Consider the following 27,441-nt stretch of genomic DNA (forward strand, 5'->3'; position numbering starts at 1 on the left):
CTCGGAGGGGAGGGGAGTGACTCGGAGGGGAGGGGAGTGAGTCGGAGGGGAGGGGAGTGAGTCGGAGCGGAGGGGAGTGAGTCGGAGGGGAGGGGAGTGAGTCGGAGGGGAGGGGAGTGAGTCGGAGGGGAGGGGAGTGAGTCGGAGGGGAGAGGAGTGAGTCGGAGGGGAGTCGGAGGGGAGTGAGTCGGAGGGGAGTGAGTCGGAGGGGAGTGAGTCGGAGGGGAGTGAGTCGGAGGGGAGTGAGTCGGAGGGGAGTGAGTCGGAGGGGAGTGAGACGGAGGGGAGTGATTCGGAGGGGAGTGAGTCGGAGGGGAGTGAGTCGGAGGGAGTGAGTTGGAGGGGTGGGGAGTGAGTCGGAGGGGAGTGAGTCGGAGGGGAGGGGCTGAGTCGGAGGGGTTGAATCGGAGGGGAGTGAGTCGGAGGGGAGTGAGTCGGAGGGGAGTGAGTCAGAGGGAGTGAGTCAGAGGGAGTGAGTCAGAGGGAGTGAGTCGGAGGGGAGTGAGTCAGAGGGGAGTGAGTCGGAGGGGAGTGAGTCGGAGGGGAGTGAGTCGGAGGGGAGGGGAGTAAGTCGGAGGGGAGTGAGTCGGAGGGGAGGGGAGTGAGTCGGAGGGGTGGGGAGTGAGTCGGAGGGGAGTGAGTCGGAGGGGAGGGGGTGAGTCGGAGGGGTTGAATCGGAAGGGAGTGAGTCGGAGGGGAGTGAGTCGGAGGGGAGTGAGTCGGAGGGGAGTGAGTCGGAGGGGAGTGAGTCGGGGGGAGTGAGTCGGGGGGAGTGAGTCGGAGGGGAGGGGGGTGAGTCGGAGGGGAGTGAGTCGGAGGCAGTGAGGCGGAGGGAGTGAGTCGGAGGGGAGTGAGTCGGAGGGGAGTGAGTCGGAGGGGAGTGAGTCGGAGGGGAGGGGAGTGAGTCGGAGGGGAGTGAGTCGGAGGGGAGTGAGTCGGAGGGGAGTGAGTCGGAGGGGAGTGAGTCGGAGGGGAGAGAGTCGGAGGGGAGAGAGTCGGAGGGGAGGCGAGTGAGTCGGAGGGGAGGCGAGTGAGTCGGAGGGGAGTGAGTCGGAGGGGAGAGAGTCGGAGGGGAGGGGAGTGAGTCGGAGGGGAGGCGAGTGAGTCGTAGGGGAGTGAGTCGGAGGGGACTGAGTCGGAGGGGAGTGAGTCGGAGGGGAGTGAGTCGGAGGGGAGTGAGTCGGAGGGGAGTGAGTCGGAGGGGAGTGAGTCGGAGGGGAGAGAGTCGGAGGGGAGAGAGTCGGAGGGGAGGGGAGTGAGTCGGAGGGGAGGCGAGTGAGTCGGAGGGGAGTAAGTCGGGGGGGAGTGAGTCGGAGGGGAGTGAGTCGGAGGGGAGTGAGTCGGAGGGGACTGACTCGGAGGGGACTGACTCGGAGGTGAGTGAGTCGGAGGGGAGTGAGTCGGAGGGGAGTGGAGTGAGTCGGAGGGGAGTGGAGTGAGTCGGAGGGGAGTGGAGTGAGTCGGAGGGGAGGGGAGTGAGTCGGAGGGGAGGGGAGTGAGTCGGAGGGGAGGGGAGTGAGTCGGAGGGGAGTGAGTCGGAGGGGAGTGAGTCGGAGGGGAGGGGAGTGAGTCAGAGGGGAGGGGAGTGAGTCGGAGGGGAGGGGAGTGAGTCGGAGGGGAGGGGAGTGAGTCGGAGGGGAGGGGAGTGAGTCGGAGGGCAGGGGAGTGAGTCGGAGGGGAGGGGAGAGATTCGGAGGGGAGAGAGTCGGAGGGGAGAGAGTCGGAGGGGAGAGAGTCGGAGGGGAGGCGAGTGAGTCGGAGGGGAGGCGAGTGAGTCGGAGGGGAGTGAGTCGGAGGGGAGAGAGTCGGAGGGGAGGGGAGTGAGTCGGAGGGGAGGCGAGTGAGTCGTAGGGGAGTGAGTCGGAGGGGACTGAGTCGGAGGGGAGTGAGTCGGAGGGGAGTGAGTCGGAGGGGAGTGAGTCGGAGGGGAGTGAGTCGGAGGGGAGTGAGTCGGAGGGGAGAGAGTCGGAGGGGAGAGAGTCGGAGGGGAGGGGAGTGAGTCGGAGGGGAGGCGAGTGAGTCGGAGGGGAGTAAGTCGGAGGGGAGTGAGTCGGAGGGGAGTGAGTCGGAGGGGAGTGAGTCGGAGGGGAGTGAGTCGGAGGGGACTGACTCGGAGGGGACTGACTCGGAGGGGACTGACTCGGAGGGGAGTGAGTCGGAGGGGAGTGAGTCGGAGGGGAGTGGAGTGAGTCGGAGGGGAGTGGAGTGAGTCGGAGGGGAGGGGAGTGAGTCGGAGGGGAGGGGAGTGAGTCGGAGGGGAGGGGAGTGAGTCGGAGGGGAGGGGAGTGAGTCGGAGGGGAGTGAGTCGGAGGGGAGTGAGTCGGAGGGGAGTGAGTCGGAGGGGAGGGGAGTGAGTCGGAGGGGAGGGGAGTGAGTCGGAGGGGAGGGGAGTGAGTCGGAGGGGAGGGGAGTGAGTCGGAGGGGAGGGGAGTGAGTCGGAGGGCAGGGGAGTGAGTCGGAGGGGAGGGGAGAGAGTCGGAGGGGAGAGAGTCGGAGGGGAGAGAGTCGGAGGGGAGTCGGAGGGGAGTGAGTCGGAGGGGAGTGAGTCCGAGGGGAGTGAGTCGGAGGGGAGTGAGTCGGAGGGGAGTGAGTCGGAGGGGAGTGAGTCGGAGGGGAGGGGAGTGAGTCGGAGGGGAGGGGAGTGAGTCGGAGGGGAGGGGAGTGAGTCGGAGGGGAGGGGAGTGAGTCGGAGGGGAGGGGAGTGAGTCGGAGGGGAGGGGAGTGAGTCGGAGGGGAGGGGAGTGAGTCGGAGGGGAGGGGAGTGAGTCGGAGGGGAGTGAGTCGGAGGGGAGGGAGTCGGAGGGGAGGGGAGTGAGTCGGAGGGGAGTGAGTCGGAGGGGAGGGGAGTGAGTCGGAGGGGAGGGGAGTGAGTCGGAGGGGAGTGAGTCGGAGGGGAGTGAGTCGGAGGGGAGTGAGTCGGAGGGGAGTGAGTCAGAGGGAGTGAGTCAGAGGGAGTGAGTCGGAGGGGAGTGAGTCAGAGGGGAGTGAGTCGGAGGGGAGTGAGTCGGAGGGGACTGAGTCGGAGGGGAGGGGAGTAAGTCGGAGGGGAGTGAGTCGGAGGGGAGGGGAGTGAGTCGGAGGGGTGGGGAGTGAGTCGGAGGGGAGTGAGTCGGAGGGGAGGGGGTGAGTCGGAGGGGTTGAATCGGAAGGGAGTGAGTCGGAGGGGAGTGAGTCGGAGGGGAGTGAGTCGGAGGGGAGTGAGTCGGAGGGGAGTGAGTCGGGGGGAGTGAGTCGGGGGGGAGTGAGTCGGAGGGCAGGGGTGTGAGTCGGAGGGGAGGGGAGCGTGTCGGAGGGGAGGGGAGCGAGTCGGAGGGGAGCGAGTCGGAGGGGTGCGAGTCGGAGGGGAGCGAGTCGGAGGGGAGCGAGTCGGAGGGGAGCGAGTCGGAGGGGAGGGGGGTGAGTCGGAGGGGAGGTGAGTGAGTCGGAGGGGAGGGGGTGAGTCGGAGGGGAGTGAGTCGGAGGGGAGTGAGTCGGAGGGGAGTGAGTCGGAGGGGAGTGAGTCGGAGGGGAGGGGAGTGAGTCGGAGGGGAGGGGAGTGAGTCGGAGGGGAGGGGCTGAGTCGGAGGGGAGGGGCTGAGTCGGAGGGGAGGGGGTGAGTCGGAGGGGAGGGGGTGAGTCGGAGGGGAGGGGAGTGAGTCGGAGGGGAGGGGGTGAGTCGGAGGGGAGTGAGTCGGAGGGGAGTGAGTCGGAGGGGAGTGAGTCGGAGGGGAGGGGAGTGAGTCGGAGGGGAGGGGAGTGAGTCGGAGGGGAGGGGCTGAGTCGGAGGGGAGGGGGTGAGTCGGAGGGGAGGGGCTGAGTCGGAGGGGAGTGAGTCGGAGGGGAGGGGAGTGAGTCAGAGGGGAGGGGAGTGAGTCAGAGGGGAGGGGAGTGAGTCAGAGGGGAGGGGGTGAGTCGGAGGGAAGTGAGTCGGAGGGGAGGGGAGTGAGTGGGAGGGGAGTGAGTGGGAGGGGAGTGAGTGGGAGGGGAGTGAGTGGGAGGGGAGTGAGTGGGAGGGGAGTGAGTGGGAGGGGAGTGAGTGGGAGGGGAGTGTGTGGGAGAGGAGTGAGTGGGAGGGGAGTGAGTGGGAGGGGAGTGAGTGGGAGGGGAGTGATTCGGAGGGGAGTGAGTCGGAGGGGAGTGAGTCGGAGGGGAGTGAGTCGGAGGGGAGTGAGTCGGAGGGGAGGGGAGTGAGTCGGAGGGGAGGGGAGTGAGTCGGAGGGGAGGGGAGTGAGTCGGAGGGGAGGGGAGTGAGTCGGAGGGGAGGGGAGTGAGTCGGAGGGGAGGGGAGTGAGTCGGAGGGGAGGGGAGTGAGTCGGAGGGGAGTGAGTCGGAGGGGAGGGAGTCGGAGGGGAGGGGAGTGAGTCGGAGGGGAGTGAGTCGGAGGGGAGGGGAGTGAGTCGGAGGGGAGGGGAGTGAGTCGGAGGGGAGTGAGTCGGAGGGGAGTGAGTCGGAGGGGAGTGAGTCGGAGGGGAGTGAGTCAGAGGGAGTGAGTCAGAGGGAGTGAGTCGGAGGGGAGTGAGTCAGAGGGGAGTGAGTCGGAGGGGAGTGAGTCGGAGGGGACTGAGTCGGAGGGGAGGGGAGTAAGTCGGAGGGGAGTGAGTCGGAGGGGAGGGGAGTGAGTCGGAGGGGTGGGGAGTGAGTCGGAGGGGAGTGAGTCGGAGGGGAGGGGGTGAGTCGGAGGGGTTGAATCGGAAGGGAGTGAGTCGGAGGGGAGTGAGTCGGAGGGGAGTGAGTCGGAGGGGAGTGAGTCGGAGGGGAGTGAGTCGGGGGGAGTGAGTCGGGGGGGAGTGAGTCGGAGGGCAGGGGTGTGAGTCGGAGGGGAGGGGAGCGTGTCGGAGGGGAGGGGAGCGAGTCGGAGGGGAGCGAGTCGGAGGGGTGCGAGTCGGAGGGGAGCGAGTCGGAGGGGAGCGAGTCGGAGGGGAGCGAGTCGGAGGGGAGGGGGGTGAGTCGGAGGGGAGGTGAGTGAGTCGGAGGGGAGGGGGTGAGTCGGAGGGGAGTGAGTCGGAGGGGAGTGAGTCGGAGGGGAGTGAGTCGGAGGGGAGTGAGTCGGAGGGGAGGGGAGTGAGTCGGAGGGGAGGGGTTGAGTCGGAGGGGAGGGGCTGAGTCGGAGGGGAGGGGGTGAGTCGGAGGGGAGGGGGTGAGTCGGAGGGGAGGGGAGTGAGTCGGAGGGGAGGGGGTGAGTCGGAGGGGAGTGAGTCGGAGGGGAGTGAGTCGGAGGGGAGTGAGTCGGAGGGGAGGGGAGTGAGTCGGAGGGGAGGGGAGTGAGTCGGAGGGGAGGGGCTGAGTCGGAGGGGAGGGGGTGAGTCGGAGGGGAGGGGCTGAGTCGGAGGGGAGTGAGTCGGAGGGGAGGGGAGTGAGTCAGAGGGGAGGGGAGTGAGTCAGAGGGGAGGGGAGTGAGTCAGAGGGGAGGGGGTGAGTCGGAGGGAAGTGAGTCGGAGGGGAGGGGAGTGAGTGGGAGGGGAGTGAGTGGGAGGGGAGTGAGTGGGAGGGGAGTGAGTGGGAGGGGAGTGAGTGGGAGGGGAGTGAGTGGGAGGGGAGTGTGTGGGAGAGGAGTGAGTGGGAGGGGAGTGAGTGGGAGGGGAGTGAGTGGGAGGGGAGTGATTCGGAGGGGAGTGAGTCGGAGGGGCGTGAGTCGGAGGGGAGTGAGTCGGAGGGGAGTGAGTCGGAGGGGAGGGGAGTGAGTTTGAGTGGTGTGAGTTGGAGGGGAGTGAGTTGGAGGGGAGTGAGTTGGAGGGGAGTGAGTTGGAGGGGAGTGAGTTGGAGGGGAGTGAGTTGGAGGGGAGTCAGTCAGAGGGGAGGGGAGTGAGTCGGAGGGGAGTGAGTCGGAGGGGAGTGAGTCGGAGGGGAGTGAGTCGGAGGGGAGTGACTCGGAGGGGAGGGGAGTGAGTCGGAGGGGAGGGGAGTGAGTCGGAGGGGAGGGGAGTGAGTCGGAGGGGAGGGGAGTGAGTCGGAGGGGAGGGGAGTGAGTCGGAGGGGAGGGGAGTGAGTCGGAGGGGAGAGGAGTGAGTCGGAGGGGAGTCAGAGGGGAGTGAGTCGGAGGGGAGTGAGTCGGAGGGAAGTGAGTCGGAGGGGAGTGAGTCGGAGGGGAGTGAGTCGTAGGGGAGTGAGTCGTAGGGGAGTGAGTCGGAGGGGAGTGAGTCGGAGGGGAGTGAGTCGGAGGGGAGTGAGTCGGAGGGGAGTGATTCGGAGGGGAGTGATTCGGAGGGGAGTGAGTCGGAGGGGAGGGGAGTAAGTTGGAGGGGAGTGAGTCGGAGGGGAGGGGAGTGAGTCGGAGGGGTGGGGAGTGAGTCGGAGGGGAGTGAGTCGGAGGGGAGGGGGTGAGTCGGAGGGGTTGAATCGGAAGGGAGTGAGTCGGAGGGGAGTGAGTCGGAGGGGAGTGAGTCGGAGGGGAGTGAGTCGGAGGGGAGTGAGTCGGGGGAGTGAGTCGGGGGGAGTGAGTCGGAGGGCAGGGGTGTGAGTCGGAGGGGAGGGGAGCGTGTCGGAGGGGAGGGGAGCGTGTCGGAGGGGAGGGGAGCGAGTCGGAGGGGAGCGAGTCGGAGGGGAGCGAGTCGGAGGGGAGCGAGTCGGAGGGCAGGGGGGTGAGTCGGAGGGGAGGGGAGTGAGTCGGAGGGGAGGGGGTGAGTCGGAGGGGAGTGAGTCGGAGGGGAGTGAGTCGGAGGGGAGTGAGTCGGAGGGGAGTGAGTCGGAGGGGAGGGGAGTGAGTCGGAGGGGAGGGGTTGAGTCGGAGGGGAGGGGCTGAGTCGGAGGGGAGGGGGTGAGTCGGAGGGGAGGGGGTGAGTCGGAGGGGAGGGGAGTGAGTCGGAGGGGAGGGGGTGAGTCGGAGGGGAGTGAGTCGGAGGGGAGTGAGTCGGAGGGGAGTGAGTCGGAGGGGAGTGAGTCGGAGGGGAGGGGAGTGAGTCGGAGGGGAGGGGAGTGAGTCGGAGGGGAGGGGCTGAGTCGGAGGGGAGGGGGTGAGTTGGAGGGGAGGGGCTGAGTCGGAGGGGAGTGAGTCGGAGGGGAGGGGAGTGAGTCAGAGGGGAGGGGAGTGAGTCAGAGGGGAGGGGAGTGAGTCAGAGGGGAGGGGGTGAGTCGGAGGGAAGTGAGTCGGAGGGGAGGGGAGTGAGTGGGAGGGGAGTGAGTGGGAGGGGAGTGAGTGGGAGGGGAGTGAGTGGGAGGGGAGTGAGTGGGAGGGGAGTGAGTGGGAGGGGTGTGTGTGGGAGAGGAGTGAGTGGGAGGGGAGTGAGTGGGAGGGGAGTGAGTGGGAGGGGAGTGAGTGGGAGGGGAGTGAATGGGAGGGGAGTGAGTGGGAGGGGAGTGTGTGGGAGAGGAGTGAGTGGGAGGGGAGTGAGTGGGAGGGGAGTGAGTGGGAGGGGAGTGAGTGGGAGGGGAGTGATTCGGAGGGGAGTGATTCGGAGGGGAGTGAGTCGGAGGGGAGTGAGTCGGAGGGGAGTGAGTCGGAGGGGAGTGAGTCGGAGGGGAGTGAGTCGGAGGGGAGTGAGTCGGAGGGGAGGGGAGTGAGTTTGAGTGGTGTGAGTTGGAGGGGAGTGAGTTGGAGGGGAGTGAGTTGGAGGGGAGTGAGTTGGAGGGGAGTGAGTTGGAGGGGAGTGAGTTGGAGGGGAGTCAGTCGGAGGGGAGGGGAGTGAGTCGGAGGGGAGTGAGTCGGAGGGGAGTGAGTCGGAGGGGAGTGAGTCGGAGGGGAGTGAGTCGGAGGGGAGTGACTCGGAGGGGAGGGGAGTGAGTCGGAGGGGAGGGGAGTGAGTCGGAGGGGAGGGGAGTGAGTCGGAGGGGAGGGGAGTGAGTCGGAGGGGAGGGGAGTGAGTCGGAGGGGAGGGGAGTGAGTCGGAGGGGAGGGGAGTGAGTCGGAGGGGAGAGGAGTGAGTCGGAGGGGAGTCAGAGGGGAGTGAGTCGGAGGGGAGTGAGTTGGAGGGGAGTGAGTCGGAGGGGAGTGAGTAGTAGGGGAGTGAGTCGGAGGGGAGTGAGTCGGAGGGGAGTGAGTCGGAGGGGAGTGAGTCGGAGGGGAGTGAGTCGGAGGGGAGTGAGACGGAGGGGAGTGATTCGGAGGGGAGTGAGTCGGAGGGGAGTGAGTCGGAGGGAGTGAGTTGGAGGGGTGGGGAGTGAGTCGGAGGGGAGTGAGTCGGAGGGGAGGGGGTGAGTCGGAGGGGTTGAATCGGAGGGGAGTGAGTCGGAGGGGAGTGAGTCGGAGGGGAGTGAGTCAGAGGGAGTGAGTCAGAGGGAGTGAGTCGGAGGGGAGTGAGTCAGAGGGGAGTGAGTCGGAGGGGAGTGAGTCGGAGGGGAGTGAGTCGGAGGGGAGGGGAGTAAGTCGGAGGGGAGTGAGTCGGAGGGGAGGGGAGTGAGTCGGAGGGGAGTGAGTCGGAGGGGAGGGGGTGAGTCGGAGGGGTTGAATCGGAAGGGAGTGAGTCGGAGGGGAGTGAGTCGGAGGGGAGTGAGTCGGAGGGGAGTGAGTCGGAGGGGAGTGAGTCGGGGGGAGTGAGTCGGGGGGAGTGAGTCGGAGGGGAGGGGGGTGAGTCGGAGGGGAGTGAGTCGGAGGCAGTGAGGCGGAGGGAGTGAGTCGGAGGGGAGTGAGTCGGAGGGGAGTGAGTCGGAGGGGAGGGGAGTGAGTCGGAGGGGAGTGAGTCGGAGGGGAGTGAGTCGGAGGGGAGTGAGTCGGAGGGGAGTGAGTCGGAGGGGAGTGAGTCGAAGGGGAGAGCGTCGGAGGGGAGAGAGTCGGAGGGGAGGCGAGTGAGTCGGAGGGGAGGCGAGTGAGTCGGAGGGGAGTGAGTCGGAGGGGAGAGAGTCGGAGGGGAGGGGAGTGAGTCGGAGGGGAGGCGAGTGAGTCGTAGGGGAGTGAGTCGGAGGGGACTGAGTCGGAGGGGAGTGAGTCGGAGGGGAGTGAGTCGGAGGGGAGTGAGTCGGAGGGGAGGGGAGAGAGTCGGAGGGGAGGGGAGTGAGTCGGAGGGGAGGCGAGTGAGTCGGAGGGGAGTAAGTCGGAGGGGAGTGAGTCGGAGGGGAGTGAGTCGGAGGGGACTGAGTCGGAGGGGACTGACTCGGAGGGGACTGACTCGGAGGTGAGTGAGTCGGAGGGGAGTGAGTCGGAGGGGAGTGGAGTGAGTCGGAGGGGAGTGGAGTGAGTCGGAGGGGAGGGGAGTGAGTCGGAGGGGAGGGGAGTGAGACGGAGGGGAGGGGAGTGAGTCGGAGGGGAGTGAGTCGGAGGGGAGGGGAGTGAGTCGGAGGGGAGGGGAGTGAGTCGGAGGGGAGGGGAGTGAGTCGGAGGGGAGGGGAGTGAGTCGGAGGGGAGGGGAGTGAGTCGGAGGGGAGGGGAGTGAGTCGGAGGGCAGGGGAGTGAGTCGGAGGGGAGGGGAGAGAGTCGGAGGGGAGAGAGTCGGAGGGGAGAGAGTCGGAGGGGAGTGAGTCGGAGGGGAGTGAGTCGGAGGGGAGTGAGTCGGAGGGGAGTGAGTCGGAGGGGAGTGAGTCGGAGGGGAGTGAGTCGGAGGGGAGTGAGTCGGAGGGGAGTGAGTCGGAGGGGAGGGGAGTGAGTCGGAGGGGAGGGGAGTGAGTCGGAGGGGAGGGGAGTGAGTCGGAGGGGAGGGGAGTGAGTCGGAGGGGAGGGGAGTGAGTCGGAGGGGAGGGGAGTGAGTCGGAGGGGAGGGGAGTGAGTCGGAGGGGAGTGAGTCGGAGGGGAGGGAGTCGGAGGGGAGGGAGTCGGAGGGGAGGGAGTCGGAGGGGAGGGAGTCGGAGGGGAGGGGAGTGAGTCGGAGGGGAGTGAGTCGGAGGGGAGGGGAGTGAGTCGGAGGGGAGGGGAGTGAGTCGGAGGGGAGGGGAGTGAGTCGGAGGGGAGTGAGTCGGAGGGGAGTGAGTCGGAGGGGAGTGAGTCGGAGGGGAGTGAGTCGGAGGGGAGTGAGTCGGAGGGGAGTGAGTCGGAGGGGAGTGAGTCGGAGGGGAGAGAGTCGGAGGGGAGAGAGTCGGAGGGGAGAGAGTCGGAGGGGAGGGGGGTGAGTCGGAGGGGAGGGGAGTGAGTCGGAGGGGAGGGGAGTGAGTCGGAGGGGAGTGAGTCGGAGGGGAGTGAGTCGGAGGGGGTGAGTCGGAGGGGAGTGAGTCGGAGGGGAGTGAGTCAGAGGGGAGTGAGTCAGAGGGGAGTGAGTCAGAGGGAGTGAGTCAGAGGGAGTGAGTCAGAGGGAGTGAGTCAGAGGGAGTGAGTCAGAGGGAGTGAGTCGGAGGGGAGTGAGTCGGAGGGGAGTGAGTCGGAGGGGAGTGAGTCGGAGGGGAGTGAGTCGGAGGGGAGGGGAGTGAGTCGGAGGGGAGTGAGTCGGAGGGGAGGGGAGTGAGTCGGAGGGGAGGGGAGTGAGTCGGAGGGGAGTGAGTCGGAGGGGAGGGGAGTGAGTCGGAGGGGAGGGGAGTGAGTCGGAGGGGAGTGTGTCGGAGGGGAGGGGGGTGAGTCGGAGGGGGGTGAGTCGGAGGGGGGTGAGTCGGAGGGGAGTGAGTCGGAGGGGAGTGAGTCGGAGGGGAGTGAGTCGGAGGGGAGTGAGTCGGAGGGGAGTGAGTCGGAGGGGAGTGAGTCGGAGGGGAGTGAGGCGGAGGGGAGTGAGTCGGAGGGGGGTGAGTCGGAGGGAGTGAGTCGGAGGGGAGTGAGTCGGAGGGGAGTGAGTCGGAGGGGAGTGAGTCGGAGGGGAGTGAGTCGGAGGGGAGTGAGTCGGAGGGGAGTGAGTCGGAGGGGAGTGTGTCGGAGGGGAGTGAGTCGGAGGGGAGTGAGTCGGAGGGGAGTGAGTCGGAGGGGAGTGAGTCGGAGGGGAGTGAGTCGGAGGGGAGTGAGTCAGAGGGGAGTGAGTCAGAGGGGAAGGGAGTGAGTCGGAGGGGGGTGAGTCGGAGGGAGAGAGTCGGAGGGGAGTGAGTCGGAGGGGAGGGGAGTGAGTCGGAGGGGAGTGAGTCAGAGGGGAAGGGAGTGAGTCGGAAGGGAGTGAGTCGGAGGGGAGTGAGTCGGAGGGGAGTGAGTCGGAGGGGAGTGAGTCGGAGGGGAGTGAGTCGGTGGGGAGTGAGTCGGAGGGGAGTGAGTCGGAGGGGAGTGAGTCGGAGGGGAGTGAGTCGGAGGGGCGTGAGTCGGTGGGGGGTGAGTCGGAGGGGAGTGAGTCGGAGGGGGTTGAGTCGGAGGGAGTGAGTCGGAGGGGAGTGAGTCGGAGGGGAGGGGAGTGAGTGGGAGGGGAGTGAGTGGGAGGGGAGTGAGTGGGAGGGGAGTGAGTGGGAGGGGAGTGAGTGGGAGGGGAGTGAGTGGGAGGGGAGTGAGTGGGAGGGGAGTGTGTGGGAGAGGAGTGAGTGGGAGGGGAGTGAGTGGGAGGGGAGTGAGTGGGAGGGGAGTGAGTGGGAGGGGAGTGAATGGGAGGGGAGTGAATGGGAGGGGAGTGAGTCGGAGGGGAGTGAGTCGGAGGGGAGTGAGTCGGAGGGGAGTGAGTCGGAGGGGAGTATGTCGGAGGGGAGTCAGTCGGAGGGGAGTGAGTCGGAGGGGAGTGAGTCGGAGGGGAGTGAGTCGGAGGGGAGTGATTCGGAGGGGAGGGGGGTGAGTCGGAGGGGAGTGAGTCGGAGGGGAGTGAGTCGGAGGGGAGTGAGTCCGAGGGGAGTGAGTCGGAGGGGAGTGAGTCGGAGGGGAGTGAGTCGGAGGGGAGTGAGTCGGAGGGGAGTGAGTCGGAGGGGAGTGAGTCGGAGGGGAGTGGAGTGAGTCGGAGGGGAGGGGAGTTAGTCGGAGGGGAGGGGAGTGAGTCGGAGGGGAGGGGTGAGTTGGAGGGGAGTGAGTCGGAAGGGAGGGAGTCGGAGGGGAGGGAGTCGGAGGGGAGGGGAGTGAGTCGGAGGGGAGGGGAGTGAGTCGGAGGGGAGGGGAGTGAGTCGGAGGGGAGGGGAGTGAGTCGGAGGGGAGGGGAGTGAGTCGGAGGGGAGGGGAGTGAGTCGGAGGGGAGGGGAGTGAGTCGGAGGGGAGTGAGTCGGAGGGGAGGGAGTCGGAGGGGAGGGAGTCGGAGGGGAGGGAGTCGGAGGGGAGGGGAGTGAGTCGGAGGGGAGTGAGTCGGAGGGGAGGGGAGTGAGTCGGAGGGGAGGGGAGTGAGTCGGAGGGGAGGGGAGTGAGTCGGAGGGGAGTGAGTCGGAGGGGAGTGAGTCGGAGGGGAGTGAGTCGGAGGGGAGTGAGTCGGAGGGGAGTGAGTCGGAGGGGAGTGAGTCGGAGGGGAGAGAGTCGGAGGGGAGAGAGTCGGAGGGGAGGGGGGTGAGTCGGAGGGGAGGGGAGTGAGTCGGAGGGGAGGGGAGTGAGTCGGAGGGGAGTGAGTCGGAGGGGAGTGAGTCGGAGGGGGTGAGTCGGAGGGGAGTGAGTCGGAGGGGAGTGAGTCAGAGGGGAGTGAGTCAGAGGGGAGTGAGTCAGAGGGGAGTGAGTCAGAGGGAGTGAGTCAGAGGGAGTGAGTCAGAGGGGAGTGAGTCAGAGGGAGTGAGTCAGAGGGAGTGAGTCAGAGGGAGTGAGTCAGAGGGGAGTGAGTCGGAGGGGGTGAGTCGGAGGGGAGTGAGTCGGAGGGGAGTGAGTCAGAGGGGAGTGAGTCAGAGGGGAGTGAGTCAGAGGGGAGTGAGTCAGAGGGGAGTGAGTCGGAGGGGAGTGAGTCGGAGGGGAGTGAGTCGGAGGGGGTGAGTCGGAGGGGAGTGAGTCGGAGGGGAGTGAGTCAGAGGGGAGTGAGTCAGAGGGGAGTGAGTCGGAGGGGAGTGAGTCAGAGGGAGTGAGTCAGAGGGAGTGAGTCAGAGGGAGTGAGTCAGAGGGAGTGAGTCAGAGGGAGTGAGTCGGAGGGGAGTGAGTCGGAGGGGAGTGAGTCGGAGGGGAGTGAGTCGGAGGGGAGTGAGTCGGAGGGGAGTGAGTCGGAGGGGAGTGAGTCGGAGGGGAGGGGAGTGAGTCGGAGGGGAGTGAGTCGGAGGGGAGGGGAGTGAGTCGGAGGGGAGGGGAGTGAGTCGGAGGGGAGTGAGTCGGAGGGGAGGGGAGTGAGTCGGAGGGGAGGGGAGTGAGTCGGAGGGGAGTGTGTCGGAGGGGAGGGGGGTGAGTCGGAGGGGGGTGAGTCGGAGGGGGGTGAGTCGGAGGGGAGTGAGTCGGAGGGGAGTGAGTCGGAGGGGAGTGAGTCGGAGGGGAGTGAGTCGGAGGGGAGTGAGTCGGAGGGGAGTGAGTCGGAGGGGAGTGAGGCGGAGGGGAGTGAGTCGGAGGGGGGTGAGTCGGAGGGAGTGAGTCGGAGGGGAGTGAGTCGGAGGGGAGTGAGTCGGAGGGGAGTGAGTCGGAGGGGAGTGAGTCGGAGGGGAGTGTGTCGGAGGGGAGTGTGTCGGAGGGGAGTGTGTCGGAGGTGAGTGAGTCGGAGGGGAGTGAGTCGGAGGGGAGTGAGTCGGAGGGGAGTGAGTCGGAGGGGAGTGAGTCGGAGGGGAGTGAGTCAGAGGGGAGTGAGTCAGAGGGGAAGGGAGTGAGTCGGAGGGGGGTGAGTCGGAGGGAGAGAGTCGGAGGGGAGTGAGTCGGAGGGGAGGGGAGTGAGTCGGAGGGGAGTGAGTCAGAGGGGAAGGGAGTGAGTCGGAAGGGAGTGAGTCGGAGGGGAGTGAGTCGGAGGGGAGTGAGTCGGAGGGGAGTGAGTCGGAGGGGAGTGAGTCGGTGGGGAGTGAGTCGGAGGGGAGTGAGTCGGAGGGGAGTGAGTCGGAGGGGAGTGAGTCGGAGGGGAGTGAGTCGGTGGGGGGTGAGTCGGAGGGGAGTGAGTCGGAGGGGGTTGAGTCGGAGGGAGTGAGTCGGAGGGGAGTGAGTCGGAGGGGAGGGGAGTGAGTGGGAGGGGAGTGAGTGGGAGGGGAGTGAGTGGGAGGGGAGTGAGTGGGAGGGGAGTGAGTGGGAGGGGAGTGAGTGGGAGGGGAGTGAGTGGGAGGGGAGTGAGTGGGAGGGGAGTGTGTGGGAGAGGAGTGAGTGGGAGGGGAGTGAGTGGGAGGGGAGTGAGTGGGAGGGGAGTGAGTGGGAGGGGAGTGAATGGGAGGGGAGTGAATGGGAGGGGAGTGAGTCGGAGGGGAGTGAGTCGGAGGGGAGTGAGTCGGAGGGGAGTGAGTCGGAGGGGAGTATGTCGGAGGGGAGTGAGTCGGAGGGGAGTGAGTCGGAGGGGAGTGAGTCGGAGGGGAGTGAGTCGGAGGGGAGTGATTCGGAGGGGAGGGGGGTGAGTCGGAGGGGAGTGAGTCGGAGGGGAGTGAGTCCGAGGGGAGTGAGTCCGAGGGGAGTGAGTCCGAGGGGAGTGAGTCGGAGGGGAGTGAGTCGGAGGGGAGTGAGTCGGAGGGGAGTGAGTCGGAGGGGAGTGAGTCGGAGGGGAGTGAGTCGGAGGGGAGTGGAGTGAGTCGGAGGGGAGGGGAGTTAGTCGGAGGGGAGGGGAGTGAGTCGGAGGGGAGGGGTGAGTCGGAGGGGAGGGAGTCGGAAGGGAGGGAGTCGGAGGGGAGGGAGTCGGAGGGGAGGGGAGTGAGTCGGAGGGGAGTGAGTCGGAGGGGAGGGGAGTGAGTCGGAGGGGAGGGGAGTGAGTCGGAGGGGAGTGAGTCGGAGGGGAGTGAGTCGGAGGGGAGTGAGTCGGAGGGGAGTGAGTCGGAGGGGAGTGAGTCGGAGGGGAGAGAGTCGGAGGGGAGAGAGTCGGAGGGGAGGGGGGTGAGTCGGAGGGGAGGGGAGTGAGTCGGAGGGGAGGGGAGTGAGTCGGAGGGGAGTGAGTCGGAGGGGAGTGAGTCGGAGGGGGTGAGTCAGAGGGGAGTGAGTCGGAGGGGAGTGAGTCAGAGGGGAGTGAGTCAGAGGGGAGTGAGTCAGAGGGAGTGAGTCAGAGGGAGTGAGTCAGAGGGAGTGAGTCAGAGGGAGTGAGTCAGAGGGAGTGAGTCAGAGGGAGTGAGTCAGAGGGAGTGAGTCGGAGGGGAGTGAGTCGGAGGGGAGTGAGTCGGAGGGGAGTGAGTCGGAGGGGAGTGAGTCGGAGGGGAGGGGAGTGAGTCGGAGGGGAGTGAGTCGGAGGGGAGGGGAGTGAGTCGGAGGGGAGGGGAGTGAGTCGGAGGGGAGTGTGTCGGAGGGGAGCGGGATGAGTCGGAGGGGGGTGAGTCGGAGGGGGGTGAGTCGGAGGGGAGTGAGTCGGAGGGGAGTGAGTCGGAGGGGAGTGAGTCGGAGGGGAGTGAGTCGGAGGGGAGTGAGTCGGAGGGGAGTGAGTCGGAGGGGAGTGGGTCGGAGGGGAGTGAGTCGGAGGGGAGTGAGTCGGAGGGGAGTGAGTCGGAGGGGAGTGAGTCGGAGGGGAGTGAGTCGGAGGGGAGTGAGTCAGAGGGGAGTGAGTCAGAGGGGAAGGGAGTGAGTCGGAGGGGAGTGAGTCGGAGGGAGTGAGTCGGAGGGGAGGGGAGTGAGTCGGAGGGGAGTGAGTCAGAGGGGAAGGGAGTGAGTCGGAGGGGAGTGAGTCGGAGGGGAGTGAGTCGGAGGGGAGTGAGTCGGAGGGGAGTGAGTCGGAGGGGAGTGAGTCGGAGGGGAGTGAGTCGGAGGGGAGTGAGTCGGAGGGGAGTGAGTCGGTGGGGGGTGAGTCGGAGGGGAGTGAGTCGGAGGGGGGTGAGTCGGAGGGGAGTGAGTCGGAGGGGAGTGAGTCGGAGGGGAGGGGAGTGAGTGGGAGGGGAGTGAGTGGGAGGGGAGTGAGTGGGAGGGGAGTGAGTGGGAGGGGAGTGAGTGGGAGGGGAGTGAGTGGGAGGGGAGTGAGTGGGAGGGGAGTGAGTGGGAGGGGAGTGAGTGGGATGGGAGTGTGTGGGAGAGGAGTGAGTGGTAGGGGAGTGAGTGGGAGAGGTGTGAGTGGGAGGGGAGTGAGTGGGAGGGGAGTGAGTGGGAGGGGAGTGAATGGGAGGGGAGTGAGTCGGAGGAGAGTGAGTCGGAGGGGAGTGAGTCGGGGGGGAGTATGTCGGAGGGGAGTGAGTCGGAGGGGAGTGAGTCGGAGGGGAGTGAGTCGGAGGGGAGTGAGTCGGAGGGGAGTGAGTCGGAGGGGAGTGAGTCGGAGGGGAGTGATTCGGAGGGGAGGGGAGTGAGTCGGAGGGGAGTGAGTCGGAGGGTTGTGAGGTGAGTCGGAGGGGAGTGAGTCGGAGGGGAGGGGAGTGTGTCGGAGGGGGGTGAGTCGGAGGGGGGTGAGTCGGAGGGGAGTGAGTCGGAGGGGAGTGAGTCGGAGGGGAGTGAGTCGGAGGGGAGTGAGTCGGAGGGGAGGGGAGTGAGTCGGAGGGGAGGGGAGTGAGTCGGAGGGGAGGGGAGTGAGTCGGAGGGGAGGGGAGTGAGTCGGAGGGGATTGAGTCGGAGGGTAGTGAGTCGGAGGGTAGTGAGTCGGAGGGGAGTGAGTCGGAGGGGAGTGAGTCGGAGGGGAGTGAGTCGGAGGGGAGGGGAATGAGTCGGAGGGGAGTGAGTCGGAGGGGAGTGAGTCGGAGGGGAGTGAGTCGGAGGGGAGTGAGTCGGAGGGGAGTGAGTCGGAGGGGAGTGAGTCGGAGGGGAGTGAGTCGGAGGGGAGTGAGTCGGAGGGGAGTGAGTCGGAGGGGAGTGATTCGGAGGGGAGTGAGTCGGAGGGGAGTGAGTCGGAGGGGAGTGAGTCGGAGGGGAGTGAGTCGGAGGGGAGAGAGTCGGGGGGAGTGAGTCGGAGGGGAGGGGGTTGAGTCGGAGGGGAGGGGAGTGTGTCGGAGGGGAGTGAGTCGGAGGGGAGTGAGTCGGAGGGGAGTGAGTCGGAGGGGAGTGAGTCGGAGGGGAGTGAGTCGGAGGGGGTGAGTCGGAGGGGGTGAGTCGGAGGGGAGTGAGTCGGAGGGGAGTGAGTCACAGGGAGTGAGTCGGAGGGGAGTGAGTCGGAGGGGAGTGAGTCGGAGGGGAGTGAGCCGGAGGGGAGGGGAGTGAGCCGGAGGGGAGTGAGTCGGAGGGGAGGGGAGTGAGTCGGAGGGGAGTGAGTCGGAGGGGAGTGTGTCGGAGGGGAGGGGGGTGAGTCGGAGGGGAGTGAGTGGAGGGGAGTGAGTCGGAGGGGAGTGAGTCGGAGGGAGTGAGTCAGAGGGAGTGAGTCGGAGGGGAGTGAGTCGGAGGGGAGTGAGTCGGAGGGGAGTGAGTCGGAGGGGAGGGGAGTGAGCCGGAGGGGAGTGAGTCGGAGGGGAGGGGAGTGAGTCGGAGGGGAGTGAGTCGGAGGGGAGTGTGTCGGAGGGGAGGGGGGTGAGTCGGAGGGGAGTGAGTGGAGGGGAGTGAGTGGAGGGGAGTGAGTCGGAGGGGAGTGAGTCGGAGGGGAGTGAGTCGGAGGCGAGTGAGTCGGAGGGGAGTGAGTCGGAGGGGAGTGAGTCGGAGGGGAGTGAGTCAGAGGGGAAGGGAGTGAGTCGGAGGGGAGTGAGTCGGAGGGGAGTGAGTCGGAGGGGAGTGAGTCGGAGGGGAGTGAGTCGGAGGGGAGTGAGTCGGAGGGGAGTGAGTCGGAGGGGAGTGAGTCGGAGGGGAGTGAGTCGGAGGGGAGTGAGTCGGTGGGGGGTGAGTCGGAGGGGAGTGAGTCGGAGGGGAGTGAGTCGGAGGGGGGTGAGTCGGAGGGAGTGAGTCGGAGGGAGTGAGTCGGAGGGAGTGAGTCGGAGGGGAGGGGAGTGAGTGGGAGGGGAGTGAGTGGGAGGGGAGTGAGTGGGAGGGGAGTGAGTGGGAGGGGAGTGAGTGGGAGGGGAGTGAGTGGGAGGGGAGTGAGTGGGAGGGGAGTGTGTGGGAGAGGAGTGAGTGGGAGGGGAGTGAGTGGGAGGGGAGTGAGTCGGAGGGGAGTGAGTGGGAGGGGAGTGAATGGGAGGGGAGTGAGTGGGAGGGGAGTGAGTCGGAGGGGAGTGAGTCGGAGGGAGTGAGTCGGAGGGGAGTGAGTCGGAGGGGAGTGAGTCGGAGGGGAGTGAGTCGGAGGGGAGTGAGTCGGAGGGGAGTGAGTCGGAGGGGAGTGAGTCGGAGGGGAGGGGAGTGAGTCGGAGGGGAGGGGAGTGAGTCGGAGGGGAGGGGAGTGAGTCGGAGGGGAGTGAGTCGGAGGGGAGTGAGTCGGAGGGGAGGGGAGTGAGTCGGAGGGGAGTGAGTCGGAGGGGAGGGGAGTGAGTTGGAGGGGAGTGAGTCGGAGGGGAGGGGAGTGAGTCGGAGGGGAGGGGAGTGAGTCGGAGGGGAGGGGAGTGAGTCGGAGGGGAGTGAGTCGGAGGGGAGAGAGTCGGAGGGGAGGGGAGTGAGTCGGAGGGGAGGGGAGTGAGTCGGAGGGGAGGGGAGTGAGTCGGAGGGGAGTGAGTCGGAGGGGAGAGAGTCGGAGGGGAGTGAGTGGGAGGGGAGTGAGTGGGAGGGGAGTGAGTGGGAGGGGAGTGAGTGGGAGGGGAGTGAGTGGGAGGGGAGTGAGTGGGAGGGGAGTGAGTCGGAGGGGAGTGAGTCGGAGGGAGTGAGTCGGAGGGGAGTGAGTCGGAGGGGAGTGAGTCGGAGGGGAGTGAGTCGGAGGGGAGTGATTCGGAGGGGAGTGAGTCGGAGGGGAGTGAGTCGGAGGGGAGTGGAGGGGAGGGGGTGAGTCGGAGGGGAGGGGGGTGAGTCGGAGGGGAGGGGAGTGAGTCGGAGGGGAGGGGGTGAGTCGGAGGGGAGGGGGTGAGTCGGAGGGGAGGGGGTGAGTCGGAGGGGAGTGAGTCGGAGGGGAGTGAGTGGGAGGGGAGTGAGTGGGAGGGGAGTGAGTGGGAGGGGAGTGAGTGGGAGGGGAGTGAGTGGGATGGGAGTGTGTGGGAGAGGAGTGAGTGGTAGGGGAGTGAGTGGGAGAGGTGTGAGTGGGAGGGGAGTGAGTGGGAGGGGAGTGAGTGGGAGGGGAGTGAATGGGAGGGGAGTGAGTCGGAGGAGAGTGAGTCGGAGGGGAGTGAGTCGGGGGGGAGTATGTCGGAGGGGAGTGAGTCGAAGGGGAGTGAGTCGGAGGGGAGTGAGTCGGAGGGGAGTGAGTCGGAGGGGAGTGAGTCGGAGGGGAGTGAGTCGGAGGGGAGTGAGTCGGAGGGGAGTGATTCGGAGGGGAGGGGAGTGAGTCGGAGGGGAGTGAGTCGGAGGGTTGTGAGGTGAGTCGGAGGGGAGTGAGTCGGAGGGGAGGGGAGTGTGTCGGAGGGGGGTGAGTCGGAGGGGGGTGAGTCGGAGGGGAGTGAGTCGGAGGGGAGTGAGTCGGAGGGGAGTGAGTCGGAGGGGAGTGAGTCGGAGGGGAGGGGAGTGAGTCGGAGGGGAGGGGAGTGAGTCGGAGGGGAGGGGAGTGAGTCGGAGGGGAGGGGAGTGAGTCGGAGGGGATTGAGTCGGAGGGTAGTGAGTCGGAGGGTAGTGAGTCGGAGGGGAGTGAGTCGGAGGGGAGTGAGTCGGAGGGGAGTGAGTCGGAGGGGAGGGGAATGAGTCGGAGGGGAGTGAGTCGGAGGGGAGTGAGTCGGAGGGGAGTGAGTCGGAGGGGAGTGAGTCGGAGGGGAGTGAGTCGGAGGGGAGTGAGTCGGAGGGGAGTGAGTCGGAGGGGAGTGAGTCGGAGGGGAGTGAGTCGGAGGGGAGTGATTCGGAGGGGAGTGAGTCTGAGGGGAGTGAGTCGGAGGGGAGTGAGTCGGAGGGGAGTGAGTCGGAGGGGAGAGAGTCGGGGGGAGTGAGTCGGAGGGGAGGGGGTTGAGTCGGAGGGGAGGGGAGTGTGTCGGAGGGGAGTGAGTCGGAGGGGAGTGAGTCGGAGGGGAGGGGAGGGGGTTGAGTCGGAGGGGAGGGGAGTGTGTCGGAGGGGAGTGAGTCGGAGGGGAGTGAGTCGGAGGGGAGTGAGTCGGAGGGGAGTGAGTCGGAGGGGAGTGAGTCGGAGGGGGTGAGTCGGAGGGGGTGAGTCGGAGGGGAGTGAGTCGGAGGGGAGTGAGTCACAGGGAGTGAGTCGGAGGGGAGTGAGTCGGAGGGGAGTGAGTCGGAGGGGAGTGAGCCGGAGGGGAGTGAGTCGGAGGGGAGGGGAGTGAGTCGGAGGGGAGTGAGTCGGAGGGGAGTGTGTCGGAGGGGAGGGGGGTGAGTCGGAGGGGAGTGAGTCGGAGGGGAGTGAGTCGGAGGGGAGTGAGTCGGAGGGAGTGAGTCAGAGGGAGTGAGTCGGAGGGGAGTGAGTCGGAGGGGAGTGAGTCGGAGGGGAGTGAGTCGGAGGGGAGGGGAGTGAGCCGGAGGGGAGTGAGTCGGAGGGGAGGGGAGTGAGTCGGAGGGGAGTGAGTCGGAGGGGAGTGTGTCGGAGGGGAGGGGGGTGAGTCGGAGGGGAGTGAGTGGAGGGGAGTGAGTGGAGGGGAGTGAGTCGGAGGGGAGTGAGTCGGAGGGGAGTGAGTCGGAGGCGAGTGAGTCGGAGGGGAGTGAGTCGGAGGGGAGTGAGTCGGAGGGGAGTGAGTCAGAGGGGAAGGGAGTGAGTCGGAGGGGAGTGAGTCGGAGGGGAGTGAGTCGGAGGGGAGTGAGTCGGAGGGGAGTGAGTCGGAGGGGAGTGAGTCGGAGGGGAGTGAGTCGGAGGGGAGTGAGTCGGAGGGGAGTGAGTCGGAGGGGAGTGAGTCGGAGGGGAGTGAGTCGGTGGGGGGTGAGTCGGAGGGGAGTGAGTCGGAGGGGAGTGAGTCGGAGGGGGGTGAGTCGGAGGGAGTGAGTCGGAGGGAGTGAGTCGGAGGGGAGGGGAGTGAGTGGGAGGGGAGTGAGTGGGAGGGGAGTGAGTGGGAGGGGAGTGAGTGGGAGGGGAGTGAGTGGGAGGGGAGTGAGTGGGAGGGGAGTGAGTGGGAGGGGAGTGTGTGGGAGAGGAGTGAGTGGGAGGGGAGTGAGTGGGAGGGGAGAGTGGGGGAGTGGGAGTGGGAGGGGGGGGGGGGGGGGGAGAGGGGGGGGGGGGGGGGTGAGTGGGAGGGGGGGAGGGGGAGGGTGTGAGGGGAGGGGAGTGAGGGGGAGGGAGTGCAGGGTGAGGGAGGGGGAGGTGAGTGGGAGGGGAGTGAGTCGGAGGGAGTGAGTCGGAGGGGAGTGAGTCGGAGGGGAGTGAGTGGGAGGGGAGTGAATGGGAGGGGAGTGAGTGGGAGGGGAGTGAGTCGGAGGGGAGTGAGTCGGAGGGAGTGAGTCGGAGGGGAGTGAGTCGGAGGGGAGTGAGTCGGAGGGGAGTGAGTCGGAGGGGAGTGAGTCGGAGGGGAGTGAGTCGGAGGGGAGTGAGTCGGAGGGGAGTGAGTCGGAGGGGAGGGGAGTGAGTCGGAGGGGAGGGGAGTGAGTCGGAGGGGAGGGGAGTGAGTCGGAGGGGAGTGAGTCGGAGGGGAGTGAGTCGGAGGGGAGGGGAGTGAGTCGGAGGGGAGTGAGTCGGAGGGGAGGGGAGTGAGTTGGAGGGGAGTGAGTCGGAGGGGAGGGGAGTGAGTCGGAGGGGAGGGGAGTGAGTCGGAGGGGAGGGGAGTGAGTCGGAGGGGAGTGAGTCGGAGGGGAGAGAGTCGGAGGGGAGGGGAGTGAGTCGGAGGGGAGGGGAGTGAGTCGGAGGGGAGGGGAGTGAGTCGGAGGGGAGTGAGTCGGAGGGGAGAGAGTCGGAGGGGAGTGAGTGGGAGGGGAGTGAGTGGGAGGGGAGTGAGTGGGAGGGGAGTGAGTGGGAGGGGAGTGAGTGGGAGGGGAGTGAGTGGGAGGGGAGTGAGTCGGAGGGGAGTGAGTCGGAGGGAGTGAGTCGGAGGGGAGTGAGTCGGAGGGGAGTGAGTCGGAGGGGAGTGAGTCGGAGGGGAGTGAGTCGGAGGGGAGTGAGTCGGAGGGGAGTGAGTCGGAGGGGAGTGGAGGGGAGGGGGTGAGTCGGAGGGGAGGGGGGTGAGTCGGAGGGGAGGGGAGTGAGTCGGAGGGGAGGGGGTGAGTCGGAGGGGAGGGGGTGAGTCGGAGGGGAGGGGGTGAGTCGGAGGGGAGTGAGTCGGAGGGGAGTGAGTCGGAGGGGAGTGGAGGGGAGGGGGTGAGTCGGAGGGGAGGGGGGTGAGTCGGAGGGGAGGGGAGTGAGTCGGAGGGGAGGGGGTGAGTCGGAGGGGAGGGGGTGAGTCGGAGGGGATGGGGTGAGTCGGAGGGGAGGGGGGTGAGTCGGAGGGGAGGGGGTTGAGTCGGAGGGGAGGGGGTGAGTCGGAGGGGAGGGGGGTGAGTCGGAGGGGAGGGGAGTGAGTCGGAGGGGAGGGGGTGAGTCGGAGGGGAGTGAGTCGGAGGGGAGTGAGTCGGAGGGGAGTGAGTCGGAGGGGAGGGGAGTGAGTCGGAGGGGAGTGAGTCGGAGGGGGGTGAGTCGGAGGGGGGTGAGTCGGAGGGGAGTGAGTCGGAGGGGAGGGGGGTGAGTCGGAGGGGGGTGAGCCGGAGGGAGTGAGTCGGAGGGGAGTGAGTCGGAGGGGAGTGAGTCGGAGGGGAGTGAGTCGGAGGGGGGTGAGTCGGAAGGGAGGGGGATGAGTCGGAGGGGAGGGGAGTGAGTCGGAGGGGAGGGGAGTGAGTCGGCGGGGAGGGGTGAGTCGGAGGGGAGTGAGTCGAAGGGGAGTGAGTCGGAGGGGAGGGGAGTGAGTCGGAGGGGAGGGGGGTGAGTCGGAGGGGAGGGGGGGTGAGTCGGAGGGGAGTGAGTCAGAGGAGGGTGAGTCGGAGGGGAGTGAGTCGGAGGGGAGAGGGTGAGTCGGAGGGGAGTGAGTCGGAGGGGAGGGGCTGAGTTGGAGGGGAGGGGGTGAGTCGGAGGGGGGTGAGTCGGAGGGGGGTGAGTCGGAGGGGGGTGAGTCGGAGGGGAGGGGGTGAGTCGGAGGGGAGGGGGTGAGTCGGAGGGGAGTGGGTGAGTCGGAAGGGAGGGGGTGAGTCGGAGGGGAGGGGGTGAGTCGGAGGGGAGGGGGTGAGTCGGAGGGGAGGGGGTGAGTCGGAGGGGAGTGAGTCGGAGGGGAGGGTGGTGAGTCGGAGGGGAGGGGCGGTGAGTCGGAGGGGAGGGGCTGAGTCGGAGGGGAGGGGGGTGAGTCGGAGGGGAGGGGGGTGAGTCGGAGGGGAGTGAGTCGGAGGGGAGGGGGTGAGTCGGAGGGGAGTGAGTCGGAGGGGAGGGGAGTGAGTCGGAGGGGAGTGTTTCGGAGGGGAGGGGGTGAGCCGGAGGGGAGGGGCTGAGTCGGAGGGGAGGGGGTGAGTCGGAGGGGAGTGGCTGTGTCGGAGGGGAGTGAGTCAGAGGGGGGTGAGTCGGAGGGGAGTGAGTCGGAGGGGAGTGAGTCGGAGAGGAGTGTGTCGGAGGGGAGGGGGTGAGTCGGAGGGGAGGGGGTGAGTCGGAGGGGAGGGGGTGAGTTGGAGGCTAGGGGAGTGAGTCGGAGGAGGGTGAGTCGGAGGGGGGTGAGTCGGAGGGGATGGGGGTGTCGGAGGGGAGAGGTGAGTTGGAGGGGAGATGAGTGAGTCGGAGGGGAGGGGGTGAGACGGAGGGGAGGGGGTGTGTCGGAGGGGAGGGGGTGAGTCGGAGGGGAGGGGGTGAGTCGGAGGGGAGGGGGTGAGTCGGAGGGGAGGGGAGTGAGTCGGAGGGGAGGGGGTGAGTCGGAGGGGAGGGGGTGAGTCGGAGGGGAGGGGAGTGAGTCGGAGTGGAGGGGGTGTGTCGGAGGGGAGGGGGTGAGTCGGAGGGGGTGAGTCGGATGGGAGGGGGTGAGTCGGAGGGGAGTCAGTCGGAGGGGAGGGGCTGAGTCGGAGGGAAGGGGGGGGTGTCAGAGGGGAGGGGGTGAGTCGGAGGGGAGGGGGTGAGTCGGAGGGGAGGGGGGTGTGTCGGAGGGGGTGTGTCAGAGGGGAGGGTGGTGAGTCGGAGGGGAGGGTGGTGAGTCGGAGGGGAGGGGCTGAGTCGGAGTGGAGGGGCTGAGTCGGAGGGGAGGGGCTGAGTTGGAGGGGAGGGGGGGTGTCAGAGGGGAGGGGAGTGAGTCGGAGGGGAGTGAGTCGGAGGGAGTGAGTCGGAGGGGAGTGAGTCGGAAGGGAGTGAGTCGGAGGGGAGTGAGTCGGAGGGGAGTGAGTCGGAGTTGAGTGAGTCGGAGGGGGTGAGTCGGAGGGGAGGGGAGTGAGTCGGAGGGGAGGGGTGAGTCGGAGGGGAGAGGGTGAGTCGGAGGGGAGAGGGTGAGTCGGAGGGGGGTGAGTCGGAGGGGAGGGGGGTGTCGGAGGGGAGAGGGTGAGTCGGAGGGGGGTGTCGGAGGGGGGTGTCGGAGGGGAGGTGGCTGAGTCGGAGGGGAGGGGGTGAGTCGGAGGGGAGAGGGTGAGTCGGAGGGGAGAGGGTGAGTCGGAGGGGAGAGGGTGAGTCGGAGGGGGGTGAGTCGGAGGGGAGGGGGGTGTCGGAGGGGAGAGGGTGAGTCGGAGGGGGGTGTCGGAGGGGGGTGTCGGAGGGGAGGGGGCTGAGTCGGAGGGGAGGGGGTGAGTCGGAGGGGAGGGGGCTGAGTCGGAGGGGAGGGGTGAGTCGGAGGGGAGGGGTGAGTCGGAGTGGAGAGGGTGAGTCGGAGGGGGGTGTCGGAGGGGGGTGAGTCGGAGGGGGTTAGTCGGAGGGGGTTAGTCGGAGGGGGTGAGTCGGAGGGGAGGGGGTGAGTCGGAGGGGAGGGGTTGAGTCGGAGGGGGTTAGTCGGAGGGGAGGGGGTGAGTCGGAGGGGAGGGGAGTGAGTCGGAGGGGAGGGGGTGAGTCGGAGGGGATGGGGCTGAGTCGGAGGGAGGGGGGTGAGTCGGAGGGAGGGGGGTGAGTCGGAGGGGAAGGGGTGAGTCGGAGGGGAGGGGGTGAGTCGGAGGGGAGGGGTGTGTCGGAGGGGAGGGGGTGAGTCGGAGGGGAGGGGGTGAGTCGGAGGGGAGGGGGTGAGTCGGAGGGGAGTGAGTCGGAGGGGAGGGGGTTGGAGGGAAGGGGGTGAGTCGGAGGGGAGGGGTTGTGTTGGAGGGGAGGGGGTGAGTCGGAGGGGAGGGGGTGAGTCGGAGGGGAGGGGGTGAGTCGGAGGGGAGGGGGTCGGATGGGAGGGGGTGAGTCGGAGAGGAGGGGTGAGTCGGAGGGGAGGGGGTGAGTCGGAGGGGAGGGGGTGAGTCGGAGGGGAGGGGCTGAGTCGGTGGGGAGGGGCTGAGTCGGTGGGGAGGGGGTGTCGGAGGGGAGGGGGTGAGTCGGAGGGGAGGGGGTGAGTCGGAGGTGAGGGGGTGAGTCGGTGGGGAGTGAGTCGGAGAGGAGTGAGTCGGAGGGGAGGGGGTGAGTCGGAGGGAGGGGGTGAGTCGGAGGTGAGGGCGTGAGGGGGTGAGTCGGAGGGGAGGGGGTGAGTCGGAGGGGAGGGGCTGAGTCGGAGGTGAGGGGGTGAGTCGGAGGGGGGTGAGTCGGAGGGGAGGGGCTGAGTCGGAGGGGAGGGGGTCGGAGGGGAGGGGGTGAGTCGGAGGGGAGGGGGTGAGTCGGAGGGGAGGGGGTGAGTCGGAGGGGAGGGGGTGAGTCGGAGGGGAGGGGGTCGGAGGGGAGGGGGTGAGTCGGAGGGGAGGGGGTGAGTCGGAGGGGAGGGGGTGAGTCGGAGGGGAGGGGGTGAGTCGGAGGGGAGGGGGTGAGTCGGAGTGGAGGGGGGTGAGTCGGAGTGGAGGGGGTTGAGTCGGAGGGGAGGGGCTGAGTCGGAGGGGAGGGGCTGAGTCGGAGGGGAGGGGCTGAGTCGGAGGGGAGGGGCTGAGTCGGAGGTGAGGGGGTGAGTCGGAGGTGAGGGGGTGAGTCGGAGGGGAGGGGGTCGGAGGGGAGAGGGTCGGAGGGGAGGGGGTGAGTCGGGGGGGAGGGGGTGAGATGGAGGGGAGGGGGTGAGATGGAGGGGAGGGGGTGAGTCGGAGGGGAGGGGGTGAGTCGGAGGGGAGGGAGTGAGTCGGAGGGGAGGGGTGTGCGGAGGGGAGGGGGTGAGTCGGAGGGGAGGGGGTGAGTCGGAGGGGAGGGGGTGAGTCGGAGGGGAGGGGGTGAGTCGGAGGGGAGGGGGTGAGTCGGAGGGGAGGGGGTGAGTCGGAGGGGAGGGGGTGAGTCGGAGGGGAGGGGGTTGGAGGGGAGGGGGTGAGTCGGAGGGGAGGGGTTGTGTTGGAGGGGAGGGGGTGAGTCGGAGGGGAGGGGGTGAGTCGGAGGGGAGGGGGTGAGTCGGAGGGGAGGGGGTGAGTCGGAGGGGAGGGGGTGAGTCGGAGGGGAGGGGTGAGTCGGAGGGGAGGGGTGAGTCGGAGGGGAGGGGTGAGTCGGAGGGGAGGGGGTGAGTCGGAGGGGAGGGGGTGAGTCGGAGGGGAGGGGGTGAGTCGGAGGGGAGGGGGTGAGTCGGAGGGGAGGGGGTGAGTCGGAGGTGAGGGGGTGAGTCGGAGGGGAGGGGGTCGGAGGGGAGGGGGTCGGAGGGGAGGGGGTGAGTCGGAGGGGAGGGGGTGAGATGGAGGGGAGGGGGTGAGATGGAGGGGAGGGGGTGAGTCGGAGGGGAGGGGGTGAGTCGGAGGGGAGGGGGTGAGTCGGAGGGGAGGGGTGTGTCGGAGGGGAGGGGTTGAGTCGGAGGGGAGGGGGTGAGTCGGAGGGGAGTGAGTCGGAGGGGAGGGGGTTGGAGGGGAGGGGGTGAGTCGGAGGGGAGGGGTTGTGTTGGAGGGGAGGGGGTGAGTCGGAGGGGAGGGGGTGAGTCGGAGGGGAGGGGGTGAGTCGGAGGGGAGGGGGTGAGTCGGAGGGGAGGGGGTGAGTCGGAGGGGAGGGGGTGAGTCGGAGGGGAGGGGGTGAGTCGGAGGGGAGGGGTGAGTCGGAGGGGAGGGGGTGAGTCGGAGGGGAGGGGGTGAGTCGGAGGGGAGGGGGTGAGTCGGAGGGGAGGGGGTGAGTCGGAGGGGAGGGGGTGAGTCGGAAGGGAGGGGGTGAGTCGGAGGGGAGGGGGTGAGTCGGAGGGGAGGGGGTGAGTCGGAGGGGAGGGGGTGTGTCGGAGGGGAGGGGGTGAGTCGGAAGTGAGGGGGTGAGTCGGTGGGGAGTGAGTCGGAGAGGAGTGAGTCGGAGGGGAGGGGGTGAGTCGGCGGGAGGGGGTGAGTCGGAGGTGAGGGGGTGAGGGGGTGAGTCGGAGGGGAGGGGGTGAGTCGGTGGGGAGTGAGTCGGAGAGGAGTGAGTCGGAGGGGAGGGGGTGAGTCGGATGGAGGGGGTGAGTCGGAGGTGAGGGGGTGAGGGGGTGAGTCGGAGGGGAGGGGGTGAGTCGGAGGGGAGGGGGTGAGTCGGAGGGGAGGGGCTGAGTCGGAGGTGAGGGGGTGAGTCGGAGGGGGGTGAGTCGGAGGGGAGGGGAGTGAGTCGGAGGGGAGGGGGGTGAGTCGGAGGGGAGGGGGTTGAGTCGGAGGGGAGGGGGTGAGTCGGAGGGGAGGGGGTGAGTCGGAGGGGAGGGGGTGAGCCGGAGGGGAGGGGGTGAGTCGGAGGGGAGGGGGTGAGTCGGAGGGGAGGGGGGTGAGTCGGAGGGGAGGGGGTGTGTCGGAGGGGAGGGGGTGTGTCGGAGGGGAGGGGGGTGAGTCGGAGTGGAGGGGGGTGGGGAAAGCGGATTGTTGGAGTGTGTGGGTGTTTGTACGGTTCCCGTCTGGGGACATCCACTGCCCTCACTGACCCTCTCGCTGTGGTCCCC

At 68.1% G+C, this 27,441-nt stretch overlaps 1 protein-coding gene across 1 annotated transcript in view; it reads left to right on the plus strand.

Moving 5' to 3' along the window:
* Nucleotides 1–27,441, plus strand: part of LOC140406519 (protein fantom-like) — a gene marked incomplete at its 3' end in the record, with an annotated part of 127,060 nt that overhangs the window by 37,597 nt on the left and 62,022 nt on the right. The window lies entirely within an intron of this gene.

Source organism: Scyliorhinus torazame, unplaced genomic scaffold (genome assembly GCF_047496885.1).
Source record: "Scyliorhinus torazame isolate Kashiwa2021f unplaced genomic scaffold, sScyTor2.1 scaffold_578, whole genome shotgun sequence".
Taxonomy (NCBI): domain Eukaryota; kingdom Metazoa; phylum Chordata; class Chondrichthyes; order Carcharhiniformes; family Scyliorhinidae; genus Scyliorhinus; species Scyliorhinus torazame.